Source organism: Macaca mulatta, chromosome 19 (assembly GCF_049350105.2).
Source record: "Macaca mulatta isolate MMU2019108-1 chromosome 19, T2T-MMU8v2.0, whole genome shotgun sequence".
NCBI classification, from domain to species: Eukaryota; Metazoa; Chordata; class Mammalia; order Primates; family Cercopithecidae; genus Macaca; species Macaca mulatta.
In genome coordinates this window covers 623,178-645,329 of record NC_133424.1, presented here as the reverse complement: position 1 = coordinate 645,329, position 22,152 = coordinate 623,178, and the positions used below count along the sequence as shown (strand labels likewise).

The 22,152-nt window shown below is 48.5% G+C and overlaps 1 protein-coding gene and 1 long non-coding RNA gene across 2 annotated transcripts in view; both read right to left on the bottom strand.

The window, feature by feature from the left end:
- LOC106995887 (disco-interacting protein 2 homolog C-like) overlaps positions 1 to 22,152 on the bottom strand; it is a 202,880-nt gene that overhangs the window by 120,909 nt on the left and 59,819 nt on the right. The gene's annotated exons all lie outside the window — the stretch shown is intronic.
- On the bottom strand, positions 1,232 to 20,236 carry LOC144336965 (uncharacterized). The gene is made up of 2 exons (XR_013409435.1): positions 20,135 to 20,236; positions 1,232 to 2,437 (listed from the first exon to the last, which is right to left on the bottom strand). It is a non-coding gene; the product is annotated as an uncharacterized LOC144336965 (long non-coding RNA).

Sequence of the window (22,152 nt, the reverse complement as noted above, 5' to 3'; positions counted from 1 at the left end):
AGAGACTTCACATAAATGATTTCAATGACTCCACCACACACAGAAAGTGGGCTGAGGGCTAACACAACCATATAAATGCCTGGCAAAAACACACTAAATGAACACACAGATAAGCAAGGTTCTCCTGTTATCCACCAAATATTCAGAAACAAATCCAGTAAGCAATCTCTTTGCAATCAAAAGACCAATTCAGAGGTGCAGATTAAAAATAAACATACAACTGAACCCTTAATACACCAAGAACCAAATTCCACGGAAGTGTTATCACATCACCACCTCCCAGCTGAAGGAAGCAGCACTGGCCACTGACCAGCTGTTCACTCGTGGATCAGTGAACGAAAGGCAGTGCTGTCCAGGACAATGATGAGATGTTAACCTGAAAAGGGCAAAATTGCAGAGGCTGGAGGGACCTTCCAGGTAACCCGGCCCCCTCAGTGGACAGAGGACCCCCGTGGGACCACAGAGCCCAGAGCTCCAGTGTGTTCGGGGCAAGGACTCAACTGCAACCCTGATGATGTCCGAACGCCTTCTGCCCTTCTGTGTCTCTGCCCCACTAACAGGGAATCCGTGAATGCTAAGGAAATGTAACGCATTTTACAATACATGTAGATTTTTAGCAAATTAAAGATAAACAGTGACAAACTTTGAGAATTAACTAAAATATAGTTCAGTGAATGCCCAAACTCAAAGCTAGTCTCCAAGAGGTGATAAGCTGTGTGTGGTGGTTAACGCCTGTAAATCCCAGCAGTTGGGGAGGCTGACGCAGGAGAATCACTTGAGCCTAGAACGTTGGGGTTGCAGTGAGCTGTCATTGCACTACTGCACCCAGCCTGAGAAACAGAGTGAGACTGTCAAAAACAAACAAACAAAAACAAATTAAAGGAGTTCAAATGAACTCGCCCATACCCTTTAAATTTTCATTTGGGTACATGGGGTGATCTAGTTCCTTTTTCCCTTGCAATACATGAATAATCTAATAATTAAATATAATCTAACAATTACATGGGAAAATTTAATTATTTTCCCATTTCATTATTCCCTATCTCAGGGAAAAAGTTAAAAGTATTCCCTATTTCAGGGAAAAAGCTAAAAATCATTTTAAACCTTCCTTCCACAAAACAGTATACTCAGTCATCTCTATCTGCTTGATCATGTGGAATTCAGCTTCACATGTCTACAATACGGTTTTTGTTAAACAGCGTTTATGTAGACAGGCGAGAGAAAGAAACACTTGGTCTATGTAGAAGCAGCAGAAGACACGTTTTAACAGAAAAGGGAGAAGATACCACCGTGTGAATCTGGAAATTCTGTCGTCATCTTGTCCACACACACAGAAAACACCCAAGCACGTGCCTAGTGTCCAACAGGAGCACAGAAAGGACAGGGTTCCTCCAGTTGTTTAATGACCAGCCCCACTTGTCACCGCCACATAACAAAATCCGCACGGCAACTTCAGCACGTTTCATTCACGATTCCACGGAAATCAGGCTGAAGAACATACAGATGTTTTGCCCACATTTAAAAATCCAAGTGTGGGACTCATAGAAATAAAACACATCATGGGTTCACTTAACTTTTCCAAATTTTTACTTGGAGAAACCTATAAAGTTCTTGTCAGTTACATCCTTAAGTTTTTCAGTAATTTTTAAATGCGAAGGTCAGGCAAGACTTGTAAAGAGGTACACACATACGGCCCGGCGTGGTGGCTCACACCTATAATCCCAGCACTTTGGGAGGCCGAGGTTGGCAGATCACGAGGTCAGGAAACCGAGACCATCCTGGCTAACACGGTGAAACCCCGTCTCTACTAAAAATACAAACAATTAGCCAGGCGTGGTGGCGGGTGCCTGTAGTCCCAGCTACTTGGGAGGCTGAGGGTGGAGAATTGCATGAACCCGGGAGCCAGAGCTTGCAGTGAGCTGAGATCTCACCACCGCACTCCAGCCTGGGTGACAGAGGGAAACTGTCTCAAAAAAAAAAAAAACAAAGGAGGTACACACATACATGCCATGTTCTTCTCTCAAAGAGACGGGCCCGTTTTTAAGATTCCAGAAGTAAATGGGGTTGTCATCCTGCTTTTGAGAGGATGGGCTGTGTTTTAAGCATGAACAGACTTTCCTCCATGCACCAAGGATGCACCATGGGGGCAGTGCTGCCGCCGCCTCCCCAGTCTCTGCTCAGGGTGGGGCAAGGGGAGCTCCGTTGTCTCCCGTATACACCGTCAACAGGCCAGGTGCTCAGGAGGCGGCTTCCAGGACTCGCTGTAGGCATTCGTCAGCAGGGCAGGCAGTGCCTCGTGCTGGTGGGCATCCAGCAGTAAGGGGGTCTTGCACTTCACTCCCTGGGCCCAGCCGCAGACAGAGGGGAAAGAGACACCTGTATCGTAACTCATGTGTATTTATAGATACACAGAGACTCTGCAGTGCAAGGTGCAGAACTAGAAGGAATCATGGAAATAAGAGGGAAGACATTTGGTTACGACTGGCAGAGTCACCTCAAGCCTCAGCACTTCCTGCCGGAGCCCTCACTGACCAGACTCCTCCAGGGTCACTGCCACTGCCTTGCCCAGCTCATGACAGGGCAGACAGTGACAGAGCCTCAGAACAACCTCCCACTCCTTCCTCACCAGCCCAGGGGATGAGCTGTTCATGAGTGTCCCAAAGCCTGAATGCGGGAACACAGAGGTGACTGAGCAGAAAGGGGGACAGCCACAATGGCCGCGGGTGTGCAGATATTGCGGGGCACCCCAGCAGCCCTTTCCGTCTTAAAGAGGATGGCCACGGGTGTGCTGATGCTCCCGCGTGACCCAGCCGTCCTCTCCACCTTATAGGGGAATGGCCACGGGTGTGCGGATATTCCCGGGTGCCCCAGAGCCCTTTTCACCTTAAGGAGATTTTCACAGTCTCATATCAGTCTCCAAACTCTTCAGTGAGGTTGGAGGAGTATCACTGTGGACCAACACTGATTGGCACCAAGTAAGGGCGATTTTATAACCATGTCTCAACCATGAAACAATCAGGTCTTTGGCCATCTGGTCTAAGCTTTTTCTGTAACAAAGTTGGATAATTTAGTTGAACTTTGGTTTTCCAAAGCTTGTTACAGAAACCACATCTTCCTAGGTGTGGCTCTGTGGTGTCACGTGCACACTTCAGTAGCCAGGCTTGCCAAGACTCACGGCACGTTACACGTTCACCTGAGAAGGCTGCTGAATCATTGAGGGCTCTGGCGTGCTCTGAAATGAATTTGCCACTTCAGCCTACACTCTACTCCCTTGTTTGGTTAAAGAAACCCAAAAAGCAGAATTTGTTTTGGCCAATCGCCTGCTGACCCAACTGCAGAGGTTTTAATTAGAGTACTTTCATTGCATCATAGAAAGCAAAGTCATATAGATCAACTCATTATTACCACTCCAAAGGTTTAGTAAATCTCCAGATAATCAGGCAAACATTTTAAGAAGCTACATTAAGGTTTACAATACTCAAAATTTAAAACTACATCCATGCTCCAAAAAACCACCATTCCCATTTTAGATGGCCAAATGCATATGAGAAAGAAAGAAACGTGCTGAGCGCATTTTTTGGGTAATCTTATGGAGAAACTGCCACTTTAAAAATGGCTCTAGTTCCTGGCTCCAGATGGGTGTGGTGGGTTGCCTCACTCAATTTCAACTCCACCTGAAGCTGGGACACTAGAAATCCATTCGCAGACTCCACGGCACCAGAATTCCCACTTCTGGAAACAGCCAGGAATGCAGACCTGTAGCAGAGAATTCTTTCCTGCCCACCCTAACTGTCCTCTGTGGAAGGCGACAGTCAAAGACAAGTCCACCCCCCTAGTCGCAACTGCACCACGAAGAACCATTTCAAGGTGGGAAGTGATTGATCAGTGGGAACAGGCAGTTTAGCTAATCACTTATAAGGCAGAGAAGGGGGGTTTGAAGGCCTGTATCTGGTCTTGTCCTCGGTAAACGGTCATCCGCCAGTCAGCCTAAGCCACATGGGAAGGGGCTTCTTGCAGTAAAAGTGGGGGCGCAGTTGTGGGGAGGGGGAATGTCTTAACAATCACTGTTTTACAGGATCACAGGGCTCAGGCAATGTTCAGTATTGTCACACACCAAGGTTTTTACAGTCTGAAGAAAACTACAGTCCTAAAGTGTCAGTTCTCAAAGCCCTTAAGTTCCTCCTGCTAAGATTCCCAGAGTCTCCACTTCTTGCACCGAACCCCAACTTGCACAGGCACCTGCGTCTTCCTCCTGCAGCAAATGCAGATAAGAAGCTGTGGCTCTGCTGCAGTAATGATGCCATGCAGCCCTAACACCACAGCAGAGCAATGGCTCTGGCCTGAATGTCCCCAAAACCTCATGCTGAAACCATCTCCGAAGGGATACATTAAGAGGTGGGGCCTTTGGGAAGTCCTGCTCTCAGGACTGGGGTTGGTGTCCTTGTTGGGAGGCCTAGAGGAGCCCTCCTGCTCCTCCACCACGTGAGTTCTGACGAGACGACCGCTGCCACGCAACACCTGTTGAGATGCTGCCGTCTGTGAGCCACAGGCCCTGGGGCACCAGATGTGCAGGTGCCTTGACCTTGGACTGCCTTGACCTTGGACTTTCCAGCTTCCAGAGCTGTGAGCAATAAATGTCTCTTTACAAATCACCCAATCGACAGCAGCCGGACAGAGACAGTAATGTCACAACATGAGTCACTTTCTCAGTGGGCCAGAGGACTCCCCATGAGCCACCACTGTAAAGCAAGAACTCCCTGGAGGATGGAAAGGGGTTCACAAGGAATTCTACCCAGCACCAGGGTGTCTGTCCTTTCTTGCAGGAAGACAGCTGAGCCATGGCAGGAAACTACAGGGTGGGTGGGGCTGGACAGTAATGTGTCACCTGCTCATCTAAGCCTCAGTCTCCTGCCTCTCATCACGACAGTGGGGGTAACACCCCCCTCACCTGAGCTGTTGGGGGAGGTAAGAGTGCTGGGTGATTAACAATTGTTAGTTCCACAGAAATAAGGCAAAGAATCTGCCCCATGTCTTATAAAACCAAATCAGCCCAGGAATTCCACATCACTACTAATTTGCATGGGAAAATACCAGATTCTCCTAAGTTCTGGCATGTCATTTGTATTAATAAAGTTTGCAGAGTTTTCACATACTAAGTATATAAAACAGGAAAATAAATCATGCAATTTGGAGGCTGAAGCAGGAGACTCACTTGAGCACAGGCGGCGGAGGTTGCAGTGAGCCGAGGCCTCGCCACTGCACTCCAGTCTGGGTGACAGAACGAGACTCCATCTCAAAAAATAAAAAAAAAAAAAGATTTTGCTGCTTCATACTAGTAAAGTGGGCAGACTCTACATGCCAACTCTTATTCAAAGGTCGCCTAACACTGACTCAGGAACTCTGGCCCTGATGTGCTTGGAGTTTTAATCCTAACAGTGTTAAAGACCACTCCCCCAGGAGCTCTGAACAAGTACTCCAGGTATACGCTGAACAAGACCACACACTCTGACCGAAATCTAACTTCCCAGACCCAAACTACAGAACCACAGAAGACACTGCTTCTGTCCAACTTTGTGTTCTGCCATCGTTTGTGTCCATTATTTCCTACAAACCATCTCATTAGAATTTAGGGCACACAAAAGGCCGATACAACAGGGTCACTTTTCAAAGGTTTGGAGGTGAAGAACAGATACAATGCATTAGCTTCCTATTGCTGCTGCAACAAATTACCACAAATGCAAACCTCCTCTCAGCCCTGGAAGTCAGGAGTCCCAGGGCTGAAGTCAAGGGGTCAGTAGCTTGTATTCCTGCCTGGAGTCTCCCAATTCATAGAAGCCACCATGCAGCTTGACTCACAGCCCCACACCCCTCCTACCACTGCCCCGGCCTCAGCCCTGCACCCCTCCGGACCCTGCCCCTGCCCCACACTCGCCCTCACCCCCACAGCCCTCTGGCCTCTATCTCGTCCTCAGGTCTCCTCCTCTGAGGCAGACCCTCGTACTGCCGTCTCAAAAGGCACATGTGAAGACACTGGACCCACCTGGACAACCCAGGGTCCTCTCCCATCTCACTGTCCGTTACACTCACATCTGCAAAGCCTCTTTTGCCATGGAAACTTCATTATACTAACAATCATTTAACAAGTCCATTCTAATGATGTGAAAATTGGCATTGTTTTCCTCCTAATGAACAGATCAGTCACCCATGTAACCTATAAATATTTGACTATTAAATATACAATACTGTAGGAGACAGAGATGAGGAAGACGGTTCCTCCCTGAAAGACGACTGGACCCTAGACGGAGGGATAAACATTCTGAACAGAATCAACATAACTCAACATTTGAGTCGGAGAGGTCAAGCAATAAGACGTTCAAAGAAGCAACCAGAAAGTATGTACTGTGCCCGTAGTTCACATCTGCGCCTGGCGTCATGAGCACGAGCATGCGGACACGCACACAGGGCCCAAGTGTAAGATCAAATATAAGGAGCTTTCCACTGTAGTATTTAACTAGATCTTATTACAAAATAGCCTCCTGATTTTTATCCAAAAAGTTCTCTGTAATTAAGGAAATTAATTTTCCCCTAAAAGGCATTTTTCTAGCTATCATTCCATATAAACTAAATGGGCATATTAAAGAAAAAAGACAAGGCCGGGCGCGGTGGCTCAAGCCTGTAATCCCAGCACTTTGGGAGGCCGAGACGGGCGGATCACGAGGTCAGGAGATCGAGACCATCCTGGCTAACACGGTGAAACCCCGTCTCTATTAAGAAATACAAAAAACTAGCCGGGCGAGGTGGCGGGCGCCTGTAGTCCCAGCTACTCGGGAGGCTGAGGCCGGAGAATGGCGTAAACCCGGGAGGCGGAGCTTGCAGTGAGCTGAGATCCGGCCACTGCACTCCAGCCTGGGTGACAGAGAGAGACTCCGTCTCAAAAAAAAAAAAAAGACAAATGTTTGACTTCGGGGGTTTGCCTACGACTTGAATAAGCATGATTTTCTTCTGGCCAAGCAGGGAGCAGCTGGACCAGACTGGAGGGAAGGAAGAACAAATTTCCACTCTGACCTCAGTTGGGCACCAGAGTCTTCCCTGTCAGAATGTGGGTGTGGTGCTTCCCACACACCAGCCTCTGACGAAACTCAGCCCAAGGGTGTGGGAAAAGGCTGTCTACTTCTGAAAAATCTACAAAGTGCAGACACATCAAAAGCTTCAGAAGACTGTAAACGGCCAAGGAGACCACTACACCCTTGGAGTTTACAGAAAATGGTCAGCATCACACGTGCCTGAAGTCCAGGGTCAGCTCCCGGCTGCCGCGACGCCGTGAACGCAGCCCTGGCTTCCCCTCTGATGCAGAGAGCTGGTCACTCTACCGGCAGCACTCAGAGCTCAGAACATTCTAGAGGAAAGCAACGTGTTCCTTTTAAAATGGGGAACCGGGGCAGCACAACCGAAGCTCTACGACTCTCTCAACTACTGGGTTTCGGGGTAGCATTAGGAAATCGTGAGAATCCAAATCTCAATTTCATACAGATTCCAGATTCACTGCAGGTTCCAGAATTTCCTGAGACATTCTTCCAATTTATCACTCAGGATTCCCTTGCCAAAGCTAATAAAGTCTACATTCCTTACGGAAAACCCACCATAAGCACCACCACAAATAAGATCAACTGACTGACGCCCGCCCTTCGCACCAAACATAGAAACTGTTACTCACACAAGACTGTGCTAGAGGCAGCTCTCAGCTGAAGCCGAATCCGTGAGACTTCATTATCCCCCATTTTGGATCGAGTGTGAAGACTGTCAGCAAACCAGGGCCCCAGTGTAAAGCAGAGAACAGATCCTCTGATGCCTGCCTGAACATTTCCTTCCCACCTCTGTCTTGGATATTGAACACCCTCAGAGCTACTGAGTCACCCACATTTGCAGGTCATTTATCCAGCCACCAGGATAACACAATTATGCGATAAAAATGCCTTCTCAGGGCTGTCATACTCAACAAAGAAGCTCAGAGGGCTAGGTAAGCGCAAGAAAGGGGGAAGCGTCCTCCAAACAGACAAAAACCAAGGAAAACCGTGCAGAGACTCGAGAGAGAGCAGAAACACAGCCCGCTGTAGCCTTTCAGGTCCTGCTGGCCGCAGCCCTGCGTTAGGTGGCACCATTTCCACAGATGCATCCTGCTGGGCCCACTTGAAAGGTCCCGCTTGCGAGACACTCACCCCCACTTCCAGCTCCTGCAAGACCCGCTGCAGCCCCACTCCATCCTGGGGGCCGACTGTGCAAGTCTTCCCGGCGAGACCCCTCAGAGCCTACTCAGTGTCTGAGACTGGGAAGCACCAAGGATCCAGAAAGGCACAATCCCGTTCTCCTCGTGCTGCTTTCTGGGTTCCAAGTTGTCTAACGAGTCCTGCATAAACCCCGGGCTGGGGAGCCAGCCAGGGCCCAGCAGCACCCAGCTCATGCGCTCCACTCACCCCACAGAGGACCACGGAGGCCCCAGCACGCTCTGTCCGCGGGGCAAGACACCAGAAACAGCCACAGTTCAGGGTTCTGCCACCCGCCCCGCTGCCGTCATTACCTCCTGGGATCTGAATTCTCATTGGTTGCAAAGGTGATCCCACAGCTCCGCTGCCTTAATTACCTGCTGGGATCTGAAATTGTATTGGTTGGAAAGGGGATCTCATTGCTCAAGCACTCCCTGCTGCCTCCTTGCAAACATAAAAAATCCAAAACCCCTTGTAAAGAACGTTTACTATAACCTCAAAACAAGACACATCCCGAGACCAAGGAAGATACATACGCACATCTGACACCCGGTGGACGTCAGTGACCGACGCCACGGCTTCCGTCTGGCGTGTGAAGCAGGAGGCCTGTCACGGTGACTCAGGCTGGGGTCTGAATGGGGGTCTTCCAAGCAACTAGGCAACCAGGACGCACACCCCAAAACCCAAGTCCCCGCACTCATGTACCTGGCAGAAATGCTGCGTGGCCATCGACGCCAGTTGTGAACCAAGACCGATCTGTGTCCTGTGGCCCTCACAACGTCCGTACATGCCTGGGCCCAGCAGAGGCCCGCTCGGCACCCTGCTCGCCTCCAGTGGGGCTCTCTCCTGCCAAAGGGGATGGCCCTGAAGTCCGTTGAGATTTCCAAAGCTCTACAAAGTCGTGCTTCCTCCTGCTTGTTCAGAAGGCCTAAAGCCCTGAAGACACCAGTGAGAATTGACCTAGCCTCTTAAGGCAGCTCAAATACCTAAACACAGGAACGCTGGACCTCTCTGCCCTCGAGAGCAGCCGATAACACACTGGGCTAAGCAGAAGGTACAGATGTCACATCCAGAAGCCAGTGGCGCTCAAGATTGCATTCCAGGAGCCGCCCATGTGAGTCCCTCCAAGGCTTCCAAGTCCCACTTGATTGTTTTCATCGTATCTCTATAACATCAGAGACATTATATCTCACGGTATCTATGAGATCGTCTCCACTTTTATGAGCACATATGCTCCCTGACTTACCATGGGATGAAACTGTTCCAATAAACCCAGCGTAAGCTGAAAATATCCTAAATAGAAAGTGCATTTGACATCATAGTTTCAACTTACAACGGGTTCATCCAGAGGCAGCCCATCTTGGGCCAAACAATGCACTGAGTGTGACTAGTTCACACCATCACAAGGTTGAAAAAAAAAATCAGATATGTAACAATTGGGAGCCAGGGACCCTCTGTATTGGGGCTCCTGTCTTCAGAGACAACAGAAACCTCTTCTTAGACAAGAATCACAATTTATAATCCTCAAAATGTTAAACTTAGTTTAACAATCTAGACGTTCAAACAAAGCCAAAGTAGGCCCACAAGGCCGTTTGTGCCCTTCACTAAGACGCACGACTCTATAATAACCCTCACCACAGCCCCTCAGGGTGGGTCCCAGAGGCAGTTGAGGCTTGTGGCTACGGACACTAACGAAAGCAAAATCAGAGTACGCAGGTGCAGTCAAGTCATATGACTTCTCCACTAGCATGTGCACAAATGTTCATCAGCAAATCTCATCTTCGCTTTACCTCCCTCCCATGACCTAAAAAGGAGTCCACTACACACACCCATACACACACACACCACTTCAAAAACATAATTAGTACTTGCATTCAATTCTGGGCATTCGGAATAGACCTAATGGGTGATTAAATCTCTCCTCCAACCCATTGCTTAGTCTTCTTAGAGGATGAAGGATTTTGCATAACACAAGTCAACATATAAAAGATCTGCTATAGAAACAGACTTTCAAGTGGTCCTCATTAGAGTGATTCAACTAATATACAAAGGACCCAACACACAGCACAGTGTATATTAGAAGAATGATTAATTTGTTCCCCTAAAAATCCTAATATCTACACAGAAAAAATACCCAATACACATTTTATCATTCTTTACCAGTATAGTCATACAAAGGAGTATCACAAAAGCAAAAGAACAGATTTGGTTTGACTCACAGTTCTAAGTTTAATATAAAATTGCTAAAACCACCAAGACAAACATGACTATGAAATATTTAACGATCTTCACCTAAATTCAAGTCACCATTCAACCACCAATACCTCTGCTCTCCTTACGGGAACTTTCCAAAAGTAAATTCTGGAATTAACAGGACAAAATTTTCTGGTGATAGAAATTAGGAAGAAATTGGTTGAAGGCCGTTCCTTGGCTGTCAAACTTTTTCTCAATAATATTTTGTAAAATAAAAGCATCAAACAGATCTTTACATTAACTTACAATCTATCAAGCAATACTGGAGCAAGCTTTAAATATTAGCCACATTCTGTCAGGGCTGACTAACATTAAATCAGTATCAGTCTCATGTCTTGTAGGATCCACAGCTCATCTTCTTAAAACCACTTAAGATTTCATAATTAACTCAATTAAACAATGTAAGTCATCTCCTTGATCTTTGACATGAAGGGGTAATTTTCCCCCAAAATAGTACCTCTTTCCTTGACATGATTTAATCTGTGGTTAGAGTATTTAACTGGATTTCTTTCCTTCTTAGAAAATAAAATATACACCTTTCCAATATGAAAAACTCTAACTGATAATGCCATAGCTTACCCAGGTCAAAAGCATTTTTTTTTTAAGTTAAAAAAAGAACCTAACTGCATCTTTGGACCTTATGTGAGGTAGTGTCCAGGGCCACTGGGACCCCTACTTGGCCAGTGTAGCTGGGTACCAATTAAAGACAGAAACCCAAGCATTCACTCAAAGCCCCTTCCCAGCTGTTCATCCTAGTGGAAGAAGCCATGAGTACAAACGAATGCGGCATTCTACGGAGGGCTTTGGGGATAGGCTGCTTGAGAACATCAAAGTGGCTCACGTCCCCCGAGTATAAAGCCAGTGACTGCTCTCAGCTTCCATCCACAGTAGCCAAGGTCTGGAATCACCTGAGTGCCCGTCAACAGGGGATGAAGGGAACGTGGCCCGAACACACACAGGAGCAATACTCCACCACACAGCGGAGAGCCCTGTCATCCGCGGCAGCATGGATGGAGTTGGAGGACATTACGTTAAGCAAACGAGTCAAGCAAGGAAACAGCGCATGTTCTCACTCATAAGCAGGAGCTGAGAGCAGATCTCATGGAGGCCAAAAGTAGGTGGTCAACAGGGCCCAGCAGAGCCCACTCATAAGCAGGATGGGCAGAGGCTGGTAATGTGCACAAACACACAGCCTAATGGGAACACGAGACCTACTATTGATAAATCAGCAGGGGGATGGCAGTGGGTCATCTACTGTGTATTTCAAAACAGCTAGGAGAGAATAACTTAACATAACCAGCACAAGGAAAAGAAACTATTTAAAGTGAAAGACATCCCAAGTACACAGATTTCATCAATATAGGGGTGAATCAAGGTATCACATGCACTCTGAAAATATGTACGTATATCATGTATCAACAGAAACAAAAACCAATGACAGAACCATTTGCGAAGCACGTGCAGGAGAAGAATGGGAAGCCTGACATGGTGTGGCTGTGTGTCCCCACCCAAATCTCATGCTGAACTCTAACCCTATGTTGGAGGTGAGCCCTGGTGGGAGGTGATTGACTTATGGGGGTGGTTTCTAATGGTTTAGCACAATCCCCCAAGTGCTGTCCTCATGATCGTTCTCCTGAGATCTGGTTGTTTGGAAGTGCATGGCACCTTCCCCTTCACTCTCTCTCCCCTTCCAGCCATGTGAAGACATGCCGGCCTCCCCTTCACCTTCCACTCTGATTGTAAGTTTCCCCAGATGTAGAAGCCTGTACAACCCACAGAACTGTATGCCGATTAAACATTTTTTTCCTTATTACCCAGCCTCAGATAGTTCTTTATAGCAGTGGAACAACAGTACAGTCCTCAGGACCAGCAATGTTTTCCTTCTACCCAGCGGCCAACAAGGTCCTACACCGTAGCTGGTTTTCCAAAGCTTTGCCAGAATGCTGAAGCTGTTTTGGGGATACTAACTTTCCCCACCTCTGGCAAACCAGATGGGGCATCCTATTTGCCTCTTACCACCTTTCTCAGAGAAACCCCACCTCTGAAACAGCCTCCACCAGGGGCCTCCTTCAGCAGCAACAAAGCTGAGTGTTCCTTGCACTTCCCTTCTTCTGAACAAGTAAACATCTTAAGCTTGTTTTTCCATCTTCCCAGCTCATTGAAAAAAATATCTTATGCTTTCTATTTTCCTGACACACACACATGGAAGAGAAGTGCCGTGAGGGCAGGGGCTCTTGTTTTCCCGGATCTGAGCCTGGCCCTCAAACACTAGCCGAATACTAACACGATATCCAGAGGCAGAAATGCAAATATCCATATGACTTCAAATACCCTAAGGACCTAACAGGCCGAGTGGCCCATGTAACTATGGTGTGCTGGGCCATTCAACTGGTGTCCAAATCCCTGTCCAAGTGAGCTCTTTAATTTCGAGACTTTTCAGACAGCTGTTTTGTTGTTGTTGTTCTGTTTTGTTTTTATTAAAGGGATATGTTACAATTATAATCAAGAATATCCCAGGCCGAGTGTGGTGGCTCGTGCCTGTAATCCCAGCACTTTGGGAGGCCAAGGTGAGCGAATCACCTGAGGTCAGGAGTTCAAGACCAGCCTGGCCAACATGTTGAAACCCCGTCTCTACTAATACAAAAATGAACCAGCCATGGTGGCAGGCACTTATAATCCCAGCTACTCAGGAGGCTGAGGCAGGAGAATGGCGTGAACCAAGAGGTGAGGCTGCAGTGAGCCAAGATCGTGCCACTGCATTCCAGCCTGGGCAACACAGCAAGACTGTCTCAAAAAAATAAAAATAAACCAATACTCCCAGTTAGTTCTTCACCAATGTCAGATACCTCAGTTTAAAGAAAAATATGAAAGCATGTTTTTATATTTCAGTGTTGAATTTAACCATATCTTTTAAGAAGATATGAAGATAGAACTTCCTCAAGGATTGGGGGAAGAGAAAAGCAGTTAAGAAAATCTTAAAACCTCAGGAGAAAAACAAGTATGGGCAAAACTTTTTCTTTGCACTTTGATTTCAAAAGAACAGAGATGCCCAAATTATGAACTCTCCCATCTGCATTTTATATTCGTCTGTGTCCTTTGAAAGGCTGGAGATGGGATCCCAGGTTCCAAAGTGCCTGGCCGTGGCTCACATCAGGCGGCATCTTTCACAGCCGTTTACTCCCCTGACTCTGCCTAGAGAGCTCTGTGGCCCAATTTACAAAAAAAAAAAAAAAAAAAAAAAAAAAAAAAAAAAAAAAGTCCTAATTAGTCACGTTCATCACTTTCAGCAGAGTCTCAAGAAATGAGACAAATATTGAGACTCCACAGAAGCAAGTACTCTCTTCCAAAAAGTCAAGTGTCAGGTTCCCATGAGCCAGGCAGCTTGCTTACAGAAAGCACTGGCTGACTTGCTGGTTGAATGTTAAATGCATTTAAAATGTTAAGTGAGCAAACGCCCCTCCTAGTGGGTGTGCGCGTTGAGCTGGCTGCAGTAGTGATGCAGACCACGTTCTTTCCTTTGGTTTTGCTTCAAGCAGAGCACCCCACACCCAGGAAGAGGCCGAAGGACGGCATCGAGGTCTAGGACAGATTTAAGGAGAGCTGCAGGCTGACTGCCTCATCTGCAAATAGTCTCTCATTTCAGAGAAAATCACTGAACAGAGTTCATAACACGTGAATTTTTAAAATTCATATTTCTAATTTCATCCCATTAGAACTTTTGAACCTCCACCTCCCACCTAGAGAACGTCAGCTCAAGCCGATCACAGCGCAGTGCCATTTTCTATAAATAATGTGCACGCCTGCATCTGAGCTGAGATGTGAATGTCTGGAATGTGCCTGCCAGGCCCAGGAGGAACTGCAGCAAGTGTGGGGACACAAGCCGCTAAGGAATCTGATTTGGAGGGAACTGGAGGCAACTAAAACTAGGTCCACTGGTTTTTCTTGGTAAGGTTTGACCAGGCAAACTGTTATCACTGTTGCTAATTTATGGTAATTGGCATGGGGACTTAACAGTAAGTAATTAGAGCAATTACAGAATTTGCTACTCAATTACAATGGCACAGATTCCTGAGAATGGAAGAACTGTTGCCCAGGAATAGAGTTCAAGAGGTCCTCCCCATGCTCCGAGGAACATGGCATTTCCACGCACCCCTGCTTTGGTCCCTGGCCACCACCATCCTGATCTCGGCCATCTGATGGCATCAGTCCCCAAAGCTGGAAACACCTGACACCTCTTGTCACCCTCCCATCTGCCCTGCCTTCCTCCAGTCCGGGATATTCAGGGATGCCCACATACAGGACCAGGAAACCAGGGTTATCCCAAACCAGTGCCTGCATTCAAAGTCCTCCACGGCAGCACAATCACCAATGGCCAATACTCCCAGAACCTTCCACCTCAAAACGGGAGCACATCTGGATTCAAGCTGACAATGCTGCATTCTCTTTGCCATGTACACACGGAGGCATGTCAGGTTCCACCTAAAGGTATCAGGTTCCACGCTGCTCAGGAGCCCAAACCTAGTCACTCTGCATGATCTCAATTCACCATCCACAGAGAAGCCTGCAGTTTTCCTCTGGTGCACGGTGTGGATGGTGGATGGTGGATGCATTTCCCCTGAAGACTCGGAAACAGAAGCCTGGCCAAGGAGGCCAGTCACCCCAGCCCCTGCAAGGCCCGGACGTGACCCTCTGCTGTCTGCACACAGTACCCAAGTCTAGCAGTGCTGGCTCTGTGGTGGGATCCATCTGGGCCTGCAGAGGACCCGGGGCACAGGAACCGTGCAGCCTGGCTGCAGCCGGAGGCCTAAGGGATCCCCACGAGGCTCTCCAGCCTAGGTGCCCTCACCACAGGCAGAGCCATGCAAGAGAGTTGCCTGCTGAACTGGAAACGCCCCAATCTGCTCAGCCAACACAGAAAGACAACAGCCACCTACAGCTGCTGAGCCCCAAAACGTGGCCACTGGGCCTGAAGGGTTGAATCTGGAATTTAATCTGTGAAGTTCTTTTCAAATGTGTTTAGCTATGTAATCAAATCTTTATTCTAATTAAATTTAAAGGAGCCTCTGGCTATGGGCTCCCTTGTCGGGCTTCACAGCTCCAGGGAGTAAGAATGGGAGAGAGAGAGGCCCAGAGCCTCTCTGCATTCTCCACGTTAATTCAACAAGTCATCATAAGGAAAGGCACTCCAGCAGGAGAGGTGTACACGGGAAGAACTGGGTTGGCCCTGACAAGCATGACCCCCATGGCATCACAGCTGCCTCAGGCAACAGGCAAAAGACAATGATGCCCACCTGGACAGGCCACCGGATGTGATGATGCACCCCCAAGCCCTAGTCCCACAGTAGCCAGAGACCACCTGCTGCTCATCCCGGGTGAAACAGGCAGAGCTACCGGAGCCCTCAAAAGCAGGAAGAATTAAGGAAGCGAGTCCCACGACACACGTGACACTCCTTGGAGACAGACACAGGCTTCGCTGTGAAAGTGCAGAGGACGGTGGAGTCCCTAGGCAGGCTGCTTCTTCCAACGATCAGGAAGAAACCAGATCCATTTCCTTGTAGGAGAATCATTTGTACCGTGATTAGACAGAAGACAGAAGGTGGCTGATGTTATCAAATCATCAAGCACCTCACGGCTGCTTCTCCAAGGAAGGCCTGGAAACTTGCAGCCACCCGCGTAGGGGCCGCAGTGTTTACAATGGAGATACGGGTGACCGAGGTCTGGCTTCCTCAGGGAAGCTACATTTGAACTTTCACCACTGAGGAATCGGTCATTTACAGTCACTCACCCTCAATGCAGAAGAGGGCTCAAGACACTGCACCAGACTTCAACACTCAGGGTTGGGGTTAGGGTCAGGGTCAAATTCACAAGTTTTACAAGATGTATTTCCTTGGGATGCCAGAAGAGATGCAGCTTCACACCCCCGACCTCCATGGTTTGCTTAGCCCCTTCACCAGTGGATCTCACCAACAGATGACACATCCACGCCTCATCCATGGCAGCACAGAAAACCACTTGGAAGACAGCCACTCCCACCAAGCTTCCTGACTTTGGTGTTTAAAATCTGCATCATTTAAAATCTGCATCTCATACGTGAGATTACACTCCTCCGAACAACGACATTGCCACTGTCATTTCACCCAAAAGGGCTTTAGGAAGTGACACGCGGTCCAGACGCCAGAGGTTGCCGGCCGCCTTACTCTAGCCTAATTCCTTTGTGCCTGTATGGAGGCTTCACAGATACAGCCCATTAATGACTGTATGAGAAGCTCAGGGCATAGACGAACTCAGTGCTGAATTTTCTCCATTTATCACCCTTTGTTTTGTCCAGAAGACAGCTGAGAAAGGCGGGGGCAGATCATCTCCTCCAGTGTAATGACTCTAGCCACTTCTCTTCACCCCAGGTCACCACTCAGTCAACACCCTTTTGAGAAACCAAAGCAATTCCGATCCCTTCACTCTGGGTTCCAAGCACTAAATTCCTCCGTTTTATCAATTAGATTATCAAGCAGCCGTTTGTAATCTGGACTGCAATCTGATACGAAATTTAAAGCTAATTTAAGTTGCGGTAATAGCTCCTATTCACATTATAGATAAGGCATGAATGAAAACTTTAATCTGTTCATAGGACCAACTTTGTAAACAAACCAATTATTCAAGCAATGATTGTCTTCAGTTAGATGCAAATTACTTTGCTCATAAAAGATTTTCCAGTAGGAATTTTTAAATCCATGTTCTGTCTTTTCTGAGCCTGTCTCTGCACCTTCCCCTGAGTGCACAGCAGGACTTCTCAGGGCATCTCATCAGCAGACCCACTGAAGAGAATAAGCCCGCAGCCCCCAGCCCCCAGCCCCCAGCCCGGGAATCAAGTCCGAGCCCCAGCAGCCCCTCGTCCAGCCGGGGCTTCCTCACCAGCACAGCACCCAGAGGTCTTCCAGGTTTAATGCCAGGTGTGCGTGGAAAGTAGAGTGCTGGAAGGAACACAATAGACATTCAACAATGCAAATTCCCCCCTGGAACAGCCCAGCAATCCTCTGTACCTTCCCCCAAAGTACCCATGCTAGGCAGGCGTAGAGTCCAATGGGGGTGCCTAGGAATGGGCATTTAACACTATTCTGATGAATAAAAGTTTGAGAGGTCGGTCAGCGAGAGGCTGTCGTGGCCTCCACTCATTTGCAGGCTCTGAAGAGACACAGATTCAGGTAACAGGCCAGACAGGACAGGACAAGGATGGGGAGGTGGAGGGCAAATTCCATGGACCACCATCCGCCCCGCCATCCCCACTGAGACTCCGTGATTTAAAGAGAGGCAAAGCCAGGGAGAAAAGATGCCCGCACCACACGAGCGACTGAGATTTCACCTAAAGCACGCAGCATGTGGCTGAGGGCCAAGGTTGGGCAAGCCAGGAGCACAGAACGGGGTTCACTGGCCCAGAGGTGTCTCCCACACCCACACCCCGTGCAGACCTCCCAAGCACTGCCTGTGTCTCCTGCCTGGTTTAGTTCCTCCCCGCCTTCTACTGTGTTGGTTTCTCAGCCGCCACCCACCACCACACAACCCTCTCTACAAGCTTGGTGGACTGAAAAGAGCGGGGGCGGGTAAGATCTGGGCTCTGGGGCCAACGTCCTGCCTGAGACATTAGTTCCAACCCACCTAGCTGTGATGTGAGCCCCCGAGATTTCTCAAATGTGAGATGGGAAGGTAACTGAACCCACTCACCAGGACGGCTGTGCAGACTGAGATTACATATAGCCACACCTCGGCATCCACCACACGTGGGACCCCAGTCGTGTTGCCCCTGATGGGAATCCCTCTATCTATGCCCCTTCTGCTACCAGAGCCAACTCCCAGCAGTAGCTGTGGAGGGTGCATCCTCTATTCCCACTCCACTCCCCTCCCATCGCTCCACGCCGTGACCTGCCACGCAGCGGCCACCAGCAAATCCGGCCCCACTGGATAACCGACCACCAGCCCCCCCTCACTTTGGGGCGTCTTCCACTTGCAGTTCCGAAGCAGGCCGAGAAACCGCCCTCAAGGGCAGTCACGTGTTCCTTATTGCATGTAATGACCTGCCACGCAGGACCACCAGCAAACCCAGCTCCACCATCCAGGCTCCTGTGGATTAACCGAACCCCCACCCCCCACCTTGGAGCGTCTTCCACTTGCGGTTCTGAAGGGGGCCGAGAAACCGCTCTCAAGGGCACTCACCTGTTTCTTATTGCATGTAATGACCTGCCAAGCAGGGCCACCAGCAAACCCAGCTTCACCGTCCAGGTTCTGGTGGGTAACTGCCCCCGTCCCCCGCTTCCTCCTGGGGTGTCTGGGAGGCTCAGAAACTGCCCTCCACGGGCACTCACCTGTTCCTTATTGCACTAATACCTCATTTACAGAAATCCACTTTGACTTTCCAGCACTGCAGTTGTGACAATTTAGCAATCCTGCTTGCAAGCTACAAGAGCTTGAGGTCACGTCCACCTCACCAGTATCCCAGAGACCCAGCACTATCCCACTGTGTTTAAAATTCCAAAATACTCCTTCAAAATGCTACTGGCATTTGCTTTGCACATAAAATGCTAACAACCTTCAAGTGAAACAAATATCTTCAACAGTTTGGTACAACGACATGTGAGTTACACATCTGCCAAGTTGTAAAGCCTCATGCATTTATAACATTTTATGTACGGTCAAATGGTTCATTAATATAAATTATGAGAATCTCTAAGAAACAGGTTTTTTCTGGCATTAGATGACCTAAGGAAAACTGGGTTCTGGCTGGCTTGCGGGCCTGTAGAGGCAGACATATCTGCTGACACAACCAAGCTCCTTCCCACTGATGTGGCCTCATCCCAGGCCCCTCACCCGGATGCCTGCAGGCCCCTGGAGGAGCAAGCTGACCTGTCCACATTTCTCAAATGCACAGCTGTTGCTCACACTGCAGATAGAGTTCAAGGCACGAGCAGGCCACCATGCTAAAAATACCACGCAGCGTCCACGCCAGGTGACGGTGGTTTTCACTCCATCCCAAAGCCCCAGGTATGAGTTTACAGCCATGATTACCACATGGATTTTTAGACCCTCAAGACATACTTTGTTTCCTTTTATGCAACAAAGTTAAAAGACTATCACTCAGATATAGGCTCTGAAACTGTGGAATAATTATTTGGGAACAGAGCCTCTGCCAGATCAGGATTAGCACTTGGGACAACACCCCGTGACCTCGGTCCACACAAACCCATCCAGACCAGAAGCCTCCCGCACTGTAATTTCTGTGGATTTCTGTAAACGAGGTATTACTGCAATAAGGAATAGATGAGTGCCCTTGGAGGGCAGTTTCTGAGCCTCCCAACCACACGGCCACGTTCAGGCTGAAGCCGCACCACCTCCAGAAACACTGTCCCTCGCCGAGGTGTGCCTGGCTTCTCCCTTTTTCCAAAACTTAACAAAACCTGAAAAGGACAGGTCTGTGTAGAAAAAGACAAACTACTTGCGATTCCTCTTCCCAGTTCAGGCTGTAGGAAGCTCGTCTCGGCCCTCACCGTGTTCTGACTGTGGCTTGGTTCCCATAAGAAATAAAGTCAGAATTCTAGTCCCTGTCTCCTGGGCAGTGTGGCAGGCATACATACCTTCAGTTATATGAGGAAAGGCGTGGCGAGCCCCCTTCCTTCAGTAAAACTGCACAGTTCCCAGAACCATGATGCCATCTACCTCACACCACTGTGAACACCTGGACAGAGCACATTTCAATGCGTGCACATTTGTGGGCTAGTTTTCTATTTCTCCACTAAATCACCCCAAATTTAGCGCCCTAAACTCTGACTTATTTTCTCACATTTCTGGAAGCTGGAGTCCAAAACAGGTCCCACCATCTAACGTCGAAGTGGCGGCAGGGCTGGCTCTGGGGAAGCCACCGTCTCCTTGCCTCCCGCAGCCTCTAGAGGCTTCTGCATCCCCTGGTCCATATGGCACCCACTGTCTTCAGGACCCACAGCGGCTCTGACGGCCCCTCAACTGGAAGACGCAGAAATGTCAGGAGCCCGGGAATCTAGTGCTAAGGCCAAGCCTCCCCACCCTCCCAGCTCCTCACACACTCCCGTGTGAGCTAATATAGATTCCACTTTAACTAGTGTCACCTGTGTAAGGGGTAAGTGCCCAGCTGTGAACTGCTTAACCTCGCCCACACAAACCCCGAGAATAAACTCACAGGCCATGGACCACTCCACAAGCAATAAGTGACCACCTGCTCAGGGACCTCCATGCCCCAGCAGAGCCCTCCGGTACCTCCTTGTGAGCTCAGACTGGCAGCAGGGTTCTGCAGCGCCACAGGGCCCTGGATAAAAAAGACAGCTCCCATATCGGGAGGCACCGCCCGCGGTTGGGTTCCCAGTACTTTAATAGCCCAGGTGGACAAGCCGGGGCGCATGCAACCCCATCACCAGAATAACGGCTGCACGTGGCGAGTGCACGGGTGGCCACCACTCAGCCCAGCTGGCCGCGCTAAGCACATCACCACCGTGACGCCCAATCAGATTGAACTGCTGGAACAGTCCCAGCATCGGCCCCCAAGAACATTCTGGATCACAATTCAGAGTAGTGATTGCGATCAGGGCCACATGTGGCTGAATGTTTTTACAGGAGGACACCACAGCTGGACTGACGCCACAGCTGGATCTGGCTGGACTGAGAGCATTTCCCACTGTACATTCTTACAACACCATTTTATTTGCGCTTTATTAAACTTCTATGGCTTTCTTCTGCTTATCTACTTTATGGGAGTGTTTCTTGTTCTTATGACTGCGGTGATACTTCAAGCTACAACTATCAATGTGTAAATTAGTTTGGAAGTCGCCTTATCATTAAACATTTCACAAGCTAGCAGTCAGAGGCACCTAACCCGGAGGCCTCTTTTCTTTTCTGAGCCAAAGCTACCTTGGACTCAAAGAAAATGGCACATGGACGGGGGCTGGATCTCCAGCGCCCATTCCTAGGGAGCCCCCTGGGGAGCAGATATGGAGGGAGAAGCCCTGGGTTATGGCACTGTCGTACTAAAGAAAAGTCTATTTGGGTAATGTAAGCACCAGACTTAAGAGATTAAGCAAACCATGAAAAGAAACTACTAACCACAGCTTCTCCAAAACAGAACTAAACTCCCTTCCTTTAGTTTGAATTGGAAAAGCAGAAGTGATGATCAGGATACAAAAAAAAAAAAAAAGAAAGAAAGAAATGACACAGTATCTGAACACAGGAGAATAATCAAGGGCCACTGTCTCTTCCTGTGTCAGTGGGAGCCTCGCATCTAAGCTGGATTTAGAAGGTTGCTACTTTGGACTGAAAGGTATCCCCAACTCTAGTTTGTAAGCAAGTGGAGCAGAATGCTTCAATTATTTCAAGGTTTAGCGGTAAAGCTTTGCAACTCTCACAACCATTTTAATTGGTGTGAATTTTAAAGTGACTCAATCTGTTGGCTGGAGTATCTAACGGCTTAACCACGGGGTCACGTTGGAAAATTTTTCCAATTGCTTTTGTTTTTCCTACTGAAGATGCATTTGAACGTTCTTGTAGTTTGCAGTTGGCTGGTTCTGATGTTTGGTCCTGAGGAAGCCCAAGTATCTGTAGAGAAAGAATCTGAAACCTCAAGCCACTC